Consider the following 12450-nt stretch of genomic DNA (forward strand, 5'->3'; position numbering starts at 1 on the left):
AACAAAAATCTATTTTCAAAACCTCCTCATAAGCAGGTGGCTTAAATGACAGTTGGATATTGATGACTAAAAAAAAGGTGACCTCAGGGGCTAATTTCTGTGACTAAAGACCCGTTAGAGACACTGTTTCTGATGAAAAGCTGTCTTCTTGGGTATCTGCGGAATATTACAAGTGTAATGGCCTTGATTAATTTGCAAGTGGAATTACATGATCTATGAAATGTGAAGGCTTTAAATCGATAAAGAACGATGTGTTCGCTTTCCTTGAAGCGAATACACGTTCTTTTCCGCTTACAATATAGTTTCGCCAGAATAAATCTCCCCTTCAGTTTTCAAGCGTCGTTGTGTGATGCGGCATACGGACCCGAGACCAGCTATCAAAATGTACGCAGTTCAAATGCGTCCCAGGATCATCAAACCTCCCCTCGCTTCTTCACGCTAACCTCAATGCTATGATTACAAATTTCAGGTGTTTTCATCCACTCGCTCACTCAAACCTGAACCCTAACCACGTCCAAAGGGTCATGGCTTTGAGCGGGAAAGTTCTAGACACTGCTAATTCTGAAGTGTCATGCAAAACCTTTAACCAGTGATGGTTATTTATAGCTAAATTAAATAAAAACGGCAATCTGAAGTGAGCATTGATGATTTGCAATAAAAGAAGTCTTGCGGTAGTTCAATCAGGAGGGACTCGTTCTGCAAATAGACCCCTTTATTACGTATGTAACAGAATTATTGTCTTTGCCGATTTGGACTCTATCCTCAAACAGGATAATCGGGGGGGCGGCGATACAGTTCTGCTCCTCCAGAATTCCCCCCCCCCCCCTCCCCCCTTGAGTCCAGACACTGGTGGTGGTGAAGCCAGAAAGTTGTTGTGGCAGATGCTGCCTGTAGTGTGACCGGAGGTGCCTGGGGTGGAGGAGGGTTGCGTCTGGTCCGACCTGAAATGACAGCTGACAGGACCCGCCAAGATCATTCCTTAAAAAGTTTGACAGCAATGCTATGATTGGTCAACCGACCCATAGCCGCTGCTAGTTGGTTGTTTGTTACTGGTGGAAACCACCCTCCCCCGCCCCCTTCGCTGTTTTCAAACAGCTAAGATGCCAGCCACACCTATTGACCCGCCGTGAAAGGGGAGTCTTCCTTCCAGAACTATCGCTTAAGCTTTACTTCAGTCAAGAACCATCTTTTATTCTCTCATTCATTTTCAAATCTTTTTTGTCTCTTGCCCTCCATCTGACTAAGTCAACCAACCAAGATCTCCCTAAGCAGATTACTTTGTTGTGTGAATAACACATGTTTTTCTTATCTGCTGTCTGTTGCGACTTTATTATGACCTTCCTTGTCTCCACTCACCTTCAGACTTCATCAAATCCAGTGGAGAACCTCAGAAGTTATCTTTCTAATGCCATCATCACTACCAACGTCTGGACTCTGATACATGGGTGGACTCTTAACTCACACACGCTAACTACCTACCGTACATGAGCCAACACATGAGCTATTAGAACCATCAATGTTAAAAGGAAGCACTACTGTACTACATTGTGTTTCAAGGAGTCTGACGGCTTGATGAGCTTCCCTTGGGACGGTGAACTTGTTGTAGCAGAGGGGAAAAACAAGGTATGACAAAAAAAAGGGTCCTTTGCAGCCTCAACCGTGTATATTCATGATTGTCAGGGAGCTAGTAAGTAGCTCGATGTGTCTGCCTGTGTGAATTTAGTCTGCGTGTGCAATAGAGCCCGAGTTTGAGTGTGTGCGCTAAATATCTCCAGGTCGAAGGGAAGCTCCATGACGACTGCTCCCAGGGCAACAGAGGTACAGACAAGGTAGAAAAGTCTCAACAGCACTTACACCCATCACTGCGAGACAGAGGGAGAGAGAAAGAGAGAGAGACTTTATCTTTCCTCACTCTGCACCCGCTTTGACTGCTATGTCATCACATTGAGTGAGCATCATCAGATGTTGTCGGCATCAAAGAGGTGTGTCAGTGGGGTCCATGTGCCACCTCTTAGTTGTGTCAGTAGTTATTATCTATTGGTAAGGTATATCGCAGAAAGGAGGTACAAAATTGTTTCAGAAAAACGCTAAAATTATTAACACTTATACATTGCCATGTACATTTATTTAAACCAATATTATTCAATACTTACAAGTCTGTGTTGTGAAAACAGTCAAATCAAATAAGCACCTTAATGTAAACCATCGATCACTTCTAAATTTCACTATTTTAACATTCCGGTCTGTGCTCTCGACACACGTCCCAGAAAATACTTGTGCCACAACAATGCAATGGTTTGTGCATGGTGCTGACAATACAAATGAAACCAGTATGCCATCGAATCCCACACGCTGACTTATTTTCTCTTTGTCGTGCTGTGAGTTGTGTCTGCATTAGAAATGCCGCTGTGTTATTCATCTAGATTTTCAGCCAGATGTGGAGGGAACAGCTTTCTCTATCCCATGTAAAATGGGATAACAAGTGCGGTTTCTTTTGAAATCAAATTTTAACGCCACCACCGACGGCCTCGCACGGAACTTTTAACGTTTCGCAACACACACACACACACACACACACACACACACACACAGGGCTCCTTTGTTTAGGGACGGCACAAAAGAAAAAAAGCAGAGAGAAGCAGACTGAAAAGCCCGAGACAAAGACGTATAAACAAACATAAACAACAAGCCCCGAATCTCAGGACAAAAATGGATTTGAGTTACATTCCTTTTCATCAAAGGTACAATTGATGATATGCACCTTTGCTGGTAGCCTCTGAAGCGCTATCACAGGGCCGATAACCACGGATAACAACAAATGAAATGCGCTGGTAACAGTCGGCGCTCCTCTCTCTCTCTCCCCTTCTCAGTCTTACACCCTATACTTTCTCTCACTTGTCTCCTCTCCAAGTTCCCCTCAACAACAGCCAGGCCAATTAAGAAATTGCTGTTGAAAGGGAAGCAATTATTCTTTTGCAAGACATACATGGCTCCCGCTCGCCTCCACACACTATTATCTCCCTGCTATCCTACAGTGAAGGGCCCGGCCAACCGTTCACCAAAACCCCTTTCGCCTTCTGCCAGCCTCGCTGCTTCTTCACCCCTCCGCGTGGCTGTCTGCACTGATGAGGGCCAGATTGTATAGCATGGTAGTCTGAGACCCAACGGTGAGAAGAGCAAGGCAAGATAATGGGGGGATTATCCAGAGAAAATATTTTCGCAACGCAACCTACATTGGATCTCTTTTGTTGCATCCCTGCTCATTTTTTCAGATCTTTAATGTGTGTTTTCCCTTAATGATGATCCCCGGCTGCCTCATGCAAATGAAAGACACCGATGTGTGTTTAATGCTAATCAATACAGTGCACATTTTCATGTTGAGAGAGGGAAGAGAGGGAGCCGACCCACTTGAGATTTCAAGGAACTCTACCTTGTGTCGGGAGCGTTGTTGTGGAAATGAACATCCGCACATGCACTACAAAAAACATCCAAAAGAAATCCTCCCAAAATTACCCATGGAAGGTAAAGAGAGTGGGGCTGTAAAAGGCAGAAGGGGGTCGTGTGCTTTTGAATAACAATTCCACCTGTATAAATAATAGAATCCTTTCTCACTGTCATTTCATAAAGCTTTTGTGTGAAAGATGTTTTTTCGCTGGATCCAACAAGGTCAAATGGACAAAGGCAAAGGATGTAGGGCACATCTGGGTAATATAACCCGAGTCTGTGGGAACACTTAGAGAGAGACGACTATAATACATTTACTCAAGCTGCTTGAATAGACAAAAGTGATTATATAAAAGGCAGAGCCCATGTCGTGTTTCAAGAGGAAAGTAGGGATCCAAACGCAGAATAAATACTATTTAATACATCAAATATCAGGAATCTGGAGGAGTCTTGCAGCAACACAGAATATATAAGAGGGATTAACAAAAGAGGCAACAATTATACCAGGTACACACATGGTTTGAACACACTTGGGAGGTGCAGGTGGGAACAATTATGGGTCTTTTTTTGATGGTCCCTGCTTGGGTTCAACCATTTGCTCTTCCCTCTTTAATTGTGGAATAGTAGAATCAATCATATTTCTGAGACTTCGACTTATTCACAGTTCGATTATTAATCCCTTATCCCAGTGTGGTGCCCCGTTATTATTCTTCAATGTTAATTCATCCTATTGATCCTGTTGCTTGTTGATAACCAAACACACTGCAGCCAAATCACACCAGGATCATCTAAACCACAATTTACAATCAACATGAAAGCAAGTTTAGTATGAAAATGCACTTTTTGTAATCCTTTTATATCATTTATGAGTAAATTAATATATTTGATGTTAGCTGATATCAGCTATCACATTTGGCCCATTATATTTCCTGGGATAGAAAGGTTGTTGACAAGTTGTTTGTGCGTGTGCGTGTGTGTGTGTGTGTGTGTGTGTGTGTGTGTGTGTGTGTGTGTGTGTGTGTGTGTGTGTGTGTGTGTGTGTGGTGGAGGCCAGAACAAGTAGGGTTGAGTGTGGATGAGAAGTCTCACTCCCTTTTTATTTCAAACCTGACAAAATTTCCTTTTCTTTCAAGTTCCCGCCCCCGGCACACTCTTGTTTGCCCGCATCACAGTCCCAGGGAGACATCCTACGATGGCCTGTCTACTGTGGATGGCCCCCGCCTCACACCTCACACACCAGCCTGCCTCTCTGACCTGTCTACAACAGCGCCGTTTTGAGACGCTTTTCCTGTAAAGTAGGCCAGAGTGGGTCCTGGTTTTAACCCCAAGAATAATTCAAAACAAAAATGACAGCTGAATATTTATTGTGCTGCCATTTACAATGGCCACGCAGCTTGGCAGGATCTTGTTTTACAGTTTTTCTACAACAAATCAATATATGGCTTTCATTGTCGGTGTGGCTGCCATGGTTGTACTGGAAACACATTTTGCACCCTTGCACTTTGCATCTGCCTCTCTCTCTCTCTCTCTCTCTCTCTGCAACCCCATCCATCACTTTCTATGGTTTGCCTTTCTCGTTCTCATTTCTCACGCTTTCCCCCCTCACTTTCTCAGGGGTTAGGGTTCTTAAATAAACCGATTTTCTTCTTGCCTTCATTGGATAATATGAAATCTACAGAGGAATCAGCCACAAGATACTCAATCAATCAATGCTCTCTACAATCCTAGTTATCTCTCCCAGAAGTTACTCCTCCCCGAGCCCTTTTCACTGAGATAATTGTTTATATAGAGCATGATGTGGGGATTGAATGCTGTTAGGCAGCATGGCCACTTCTGCCTCAAGATAAATCCATTTAGTACAGAGGCGGTTTTGACTTACACCAATAACAAAGGTCAAAACCTTACACATTACGCACAGAAAAACAGGCGCACACACACACACACACACACACACACACAAAGAACAGAATAGAAATGGGAGGCTGTAAAAGCTTACAAAATGAATGGGTGCCTCCTTCCTGGTCCAATCAACCTGCTAATTTTATATCTCACATTTGGTGGTATTTGTCAGGCTCCATCGGTCTTGGGTGGCATCTACAAAATGACAGTCCATCTCGTTGATATTGTGAATGGTGGTCAGGTCAGGGACCTACTTGCATGGGGCCAAGAGGTCTGTTCAAACATTTTGTTTCGCCTCATTAATTCTCAAGTAAAAGATGAACGCAAGACTTGGGCCACTATTATTTTTGGACAGGTGCCATACCCTCTGCATTATGTGAGGACAGACAAAATGTCTGCTCTAGATCCTTCATCCCATGGGTATGGACAGCAGGTCTTTCTACTCTAGAAAGGCATTGTGATTGTGACAACCTAAGCTCTTTTTGTTTGTTAAATGAACTTATTTTACAGACGCCTTTGCAGTGTGGATGAGCTTGGAGATGAGGATCAAGTCAAACATATTGCAGCAAAATTACCCTTTGAGCAATTCACATTTTTGTAACTGCATGTTGGGTAATTAAAAGAAAACATTTTTCCCATTGCATTTTTCCCAACCAAGAGTTGTTCCTCTTGGCTGATTATTGAGAACATTTTCATTTTGAGTCTTCAGTAGGCCGAGAATAATTTACTTTTTTCCTGTCAGTATTCGGAATTTTTTATATATATCTTAAAACATAAAGTATTTCTGAGCATTGTCTGCACAGATAAAAAAGGAAACTTTCGAATATTAGGATGATGGTTAACAAAAGACATGTAACGGCTTAATAAATCACCAGGCCACGTGCTCACTGTTCTCAAATGTCAGTGTAACATTGTGAATATAAACGCTTAACATTTAGTGGCCAAAAATGGAATATGGAGGAGGCATTTGTAGTGCTGACATTTTAGATCAGCCCTCATATGTGTTCTGGGAAGGCTGTAAAACAGCTAATGCCTCAGATGGTCCCAGCGGATCACAAAGCTGCTAAATTGGGGACAAAAGCAGAGAGGGGAGGAAGGGAGTTCAGAGTGGCAGAAGAAAAACCAGAAGCAGGAGGATGAGTGTGTGGAGGGAGGCGGGGGGGGGGGGGGAGATGAGTGTTTTTCTCTCTTTCTTTTAAATAGAGAGCCACAAAAGAGAGAATTACACAGGAAGAAAAATGGCCATTGTCGCAGGCAGAGACAGTGGTAAATGGCGCGTCATTTTGCGGTAATTCACAAATCGCGAAGTGGAAACGAAATTAGATTAAGTGGGTCCGTTGAAATGGACCTGTTACGCGTCACGATTAATTACGTGGCTGTCAAGGGTAAAAATATTTATTTTCATGGCAGAGAGCGAAATCATGTTGTAGGTGACTGCTTTTGGATTTTTAGGGGAGTCATTTTTCATTTGCACACACATCAACAGTGTAACATGGCCGTTCAATCAAAGCCTACTAATGTCCACATTATCGTTGAGGGCAATAAATGACTTAACCTGACTTATGGTAAATACTAGGCTCAACCGAGGATGCCATTTTACTGCTGACATTAATGGGGCCGTAATTGTTTGCCGTGCCCTGATTGACCATATAAATGTTGTAAACAAAACAAAAGCTTGAACTGTGCATTTGAATGAATGTTGTTCCTGATGTTTTAGTGACATGGAGCTCAGACTGCAGGGTCCATCTCACAGTTACTGAAGGGGAAAACCAATCTGTTTCAATGTTACATTACCATGTGAGTTCAAAACTACGTCAGAGCAGACAATAATGTTATTTAGAGTCCCTTATCCCCAATGCAAACACAGTACTTGCAGAGCTGGGCAGCGTGCGCATACCACTGATCACGGAAAGATGAGAATTCGGTGATTCACACTTCTGGTCAACATTGCAATACAACATTTCAGGAGGGCAAAAGACAACCCGGTATGAAGTGAGATGATACGAGGCCTTTGATGATCGCAGCATTTTCACATCTGGAAACCACAACTGTACTCTGATGTTTCCCTTTTCTGACATGATTTCAGAATAATGCTTCTCTCCTGCCTTTATTTCCATGTTTGGTAATGGGGTAATTCAAAAGTAATCAATGTATATTACTTTACTATCATGTTACCAAGATATTATTGTGTTTAAGTGTATCAGCATGCCCTTTAATGTAGGTCAACCATAGAAACATCCGTAAAAGGGTAATGGCAAAACAATAATTTGATAAACCTGGTATTTATATCATGAATGAAAAAGTATATACAGACACAAGTAAATCCTGTGGTAATTAGAGCTGATTGGATGCTGGCTGGGTATTTGAATAACTTCAAAAACTTCATTATTTCTATCTCCTAATTGGACAACAACCACTATGAATGTTATGTGTCGGCTTTAACTGTTTTGTGAGTACAAAGGAGATAAAACAGTAGCTGCAGCATAGGAGACACGGCTGATATGTGTGTGGCGTGGACCACCGCCGCGTTATTTTTTGTAGGAAAGGCAGCTTTATTTTTTGAAGCACACATTTCAACAACAAGGAATTTCATCAAAGTGCTTGGCATACAATTCAATCAAAACATCCACACATAAAGCAAGGAGATTTTAAAACAGCTAAAATCATTGATTCAAACATAAAAGAAAATCATTAAAGATCATTGCTTTGTGACATATTCGGTTTTATTCTACTGAACAAACCATTACCAGCAAGTGTAGTAGTGTGCAGTTGTAATATGTCACAGCAGAGCATTTTTGACAAATAATGATGTCCTTGAGGGTTACTAGTGGAATTATCATACCTACAAAAAAAAAAAAAGAAAAAAAAGAATGGGCACGTTAAGAGGCCCTAAACAAACCCAGATGGTATGTGACCAGCATGGCGCATTTTAGCTTTTAGCACAGAAGCTAAAATGCTCATTGAGGATCCTACAACACGACTTCAACATCAACTGCTGACTTTGAATCCTCAGTGAATGGTGTGAGGCCGTTCGTCCAATCTGGACCCAACACATGACATGCTTGGTAGCCTTCACGGGCCCAGCCATCAGCATTAGCTGGTCGGGGAAGCCCCTTGCTCCACTCTCCGTCTGCTTGGGCAGGCTGTCCCCAAGTCATTAGGCCCCTGCAAGAGTACCCAGCTGAGGAGAGGGTTGAGTAAGAGGGGAGGGCACAGGGCCGGCCCCCACCACGCCTGGCACCGGCCATACAGAGAGGGGCAGCTGGCAAGGCGGCACCCCGGGTCAGGCTATCTGAGAAAGGAGCACGCCGGCGGGCGCCTCACGGATGGCTCACTGTCCGACCGTGGCAGTTTGTCATTTATCACTGCAGAGCAGCGATTTCAGGTGGGAACGTGATTAATTTCACTTTACCATTCTCAGAAATAAGGCCTATAAATCATCCTAAGCTCTATTTGTGCGCAGGTTTTCCTTGTCGGCCGATCTGACAAATCTTTACATGGTCCCTGCACCCTGCTCAGGCCACGTCTTTCCTCGTCTTGCCTCTGAGGTTGCAGCAAAATGGGGTTTGTGTCAAATAGACAGCTTAGTGATGAAAAGTGTCTGGGTGAAGACAGACATAAAGAACAGAGCGACAGATACACAGGCACACACATACACTTAAGGCTCCCATAAATTCACCAGACATATTAACAAAGTGAGACAGATGAAGTGTACATGTCATCAGCAGATATTAACACCTCCTCTGTCAATCTAATCTTCCCATATCGGACCATCTGTCCTTTCTAAATGAATGACAAGGGGATAAAGAGGCCCGGTCGTGATCAAATGGAACATGCTGATGATGTGAGCCTGTCAGTGGAGTCTGTGGATGTAGGGGGCTCTAGTTTATTACCAGCGTCACAGAATACATCACATCTAATATGTCATAGGTAATAAAGATACTCTGGGGCTGCTGGCAGATGGCCAGCATGTCATACAGGTACCCTGTTATGAAATGCTTTTCTATTCCTTTTACAGGTATGCTGCGGGTTTTTTTAAGTCGTTTTAATGTTTCAACACTTGCTTCTCCATTCACTCTGTGACTCGCTCGCTTTCTCTTTGTAAAGAGTGAGGTTGATGGAGAGTTCAGATTCATGTTAAAAATATTCAAATTAAAAGTACATATTTTACTGAAAAGAAATACCAGTTAAATGTGTTTCAATGTCAGGTGAGGGTGCTGGTGCAGGTCGAAGGAGGCAGGACTCAAACGCAGGATTCAAAGTTTTCCAAAATGTGCTCTTTATTCAGCACAAAACCGAACAGAAGCAAAAGGACGGGCACCAATGATGACTGACTAAGACAATGACGCGACAAGGGACAACTGGCATAATGGGCACACAGGGCTTAAATACACAAGGGAGGTGCAGGTGATTGGACACAGGTGGAAGCAATCAGGCAATCACATGACAGGACAGGAAGTGAAGCTCACCCAGAGACACAAGACACAAGAAAACTACAAAATAAGACAGGAAGAGGACCCAAACCGTGACATGTAATCCATCTTGAGAAAGTGATAGATCCTTTTTTCAGCTTGCATGAACATCAGTTTGCTCAAATTTAGGTCCAACTTTGCACAAATGTTGAAAAGGTCTACACTGTCTACTGTCCTGTACCAGAGAGCCCATTCACACTTCATATTAATATGTCATCTATATCTGGCTATGTGAAAAATCCATGTCAATTCAAGTTGTACATTTACATAAAAAGAACCGAATGGTGGTAGTGTGCTTTGCATTGTGATTGGATTTAAAAGCGTGCACTCAGTAGAGTTAAGATCTCCGCCAGATGTGCCTGTGAGTAGTGAGCTATGTGATTGATAGAATACAACGAGTGCTGTAAAGCGACGTCAAACACAAAACACTCGAAAAACACGCTGTCTTGTAACGTTATAGGAGCCATGTGTTCGAAGTCGTTTTGTAACACACTTCATACAATCGTGCCTGAAGACGAAGCTAAACCCACCAAGCTGCCTCAGCCAGGTGAGGAACGGCTGTGTGTGTGTGTTTTGGTTGTTCTGATGGAGTTCATCAGTGAGCCAAACACTGTCCAAAAGAAGAAAACAATAAGAGTGAGCCGTGGGCGAGATCATTAGCTATTGTGAGCAGAGAAGTTCAGTACTGGCATAATGGGTACACAACTTAAAGAGTACCATTACACCTGTTCCACATTTCTTTCAAAGACTTCTTCATCTTTGTGAAATGTACCCATCCTCCCGTGAGATTTGTACCCTTCTTTAACCTCCTGTGATACCAATCTTTTTAATTAAGTAATGACTTTCAAATAAATCTCCGATCATGTGTGAGAAAGGACACTTATCCTTATAAGTATCTCAGGCTTTATAGATTAATTCAGGAGGATGTCGACTATGTGGTCTGCAAATTAACAATCATTCTTTTCTGTTGGGAAGAGGTGTAATGGAGCATTACATGTAGAAAGATCTGCAACGGAACCAGTCAGTGATTTCTCCATTGATGGTCTAAAAATAATGTGTGTTAAGGTGTGTTATGTATACAGCCATGTGGTTACCTGCAGTTACGATGCCTCCGTGTACACATCTGATTCCGATAGAAGTCAGTTCATTTTCAACTGAGCCAAAATCCATTTTCACCCTAACAATATTGCGTGTGGCTCCCCGGTGAGCATAACAAATGCCACAAAATCAGTCCTCTCCAGCGTTTGGCTATGCACAACATTCATTCCTGCACTAAACCAAGCGAAGCCAATTGATTGGCCTGTGGTCAAAGCCACCGTCAAAAAGGAAATACAGACCCTGTTTCCCTAATCGCAAAAAAAGAGAAAAGAACATGAAAAAGAAATCCCATTTACAGCAAAGAAAGAAGAAAGGGTAAAGGAGGTGGTAGAAATGAGAGTGAAATAAAAGATTCTTTTGCTGCACAAAAGATCTGAGTGTTTCCACTTCCATTTCCTGATCTTCAGCTTCTCTTTCGCTCTCTGGCGCGCTGTGGTGCAGAAGCCAGATTGCATGACTAAATAGTCATGTAGAGCTTACTCTATATTTGATATTTATATTCCCATTGAAGTGTTCTTGTTCCTGAAGTTTTAATTGGGTGCTAATAAATAAATCATCCAGTTTCTTCCTCAACAGATGTGCAGTGAGCGTTATGCTGCATAATATCTGTCTGCCATGCAGGTGTGGGTGCTCGCCTCATGTCACTGGTGCATGGGATGAGATGTACTAGCCAGACCCCCTTAATCGGGTGTGCTGTGGTTCACTGCAAGACTACTATATAATAGAGTGATGTGACGGAACCTTGGAAATTGATTTTTCCAGGTTTTCTGTGACCCGTTTTATGTGGGGAGACGAGTTTAAACATCTGTGGGGGTGTGCTTATGACACAACTTAGGGCTAGCATACTTGTGCGAGGTTTTGACTTTGCATTGAACTGTGTTTTTGACTGAAAGAGCATTCTTTTAGGGATATAAATTCTAGGTATTTCTTGTAGGTGGTGCGGAACTGGCCTAAAGGCCAAAGGGCGGTACTGTAACACCCTCTGGATAGGCACCATATGGAATCCATCTAATCTAATATATCCTAAAAGTGAAAAGATTTCCCTTGAAATTAGGGAAATCCGTACCTATCCAATATTTATTGAAAATAAATCAATACAATTAACACGCAGGAATCCGTTCTCCTTAGATAACTCAGATAAACAACAAGTCCATACTTCGGGGCGATCTACCAACAACATCAACAACAGTATGAAGCCAAAGCGGTTAGTGCGCTCAAGCTCACGGCTCCTCGCAATTAGCCTCAAACCTTGTTTTACAATACAACTTTTAGTCAGAGTGGGGCTGTGCGCTATGGCCAAAAATTCAAATCACAGTATTTTGTAAAATTCCGACAGTATCCCAGTTTCTCAAGGTACTTTTTTTGGGAGTAAACACATTCATTTGCACATCGTTCCTCATATTTCTTTGGCTGAGCTGAGGCGGAGGGATACTTCCTAGAGCAGAAGTTTGGCAGACAAAACACTGGTATACAAGCTGCCAGGGTGAATACAACTTTATTTGTCTTTGACTTGTTAGAGTTAATTAGGCTTTAAAAT

The sequence above is a fragment of the Pungitius pungitius genome, chromosome 2, assembly GCF_949316345.1.
Source record: "Pungitius pungitius chromosome 2, fPunPun2.1, whole genome shotgun sequence".
Classification (NCBI taxonomy): Eukaryota; Metazoa; Chordata; class Actinopteri; order Perciformes; family Gasterosteidae; genus Pungitius; species Pungitius pungitius.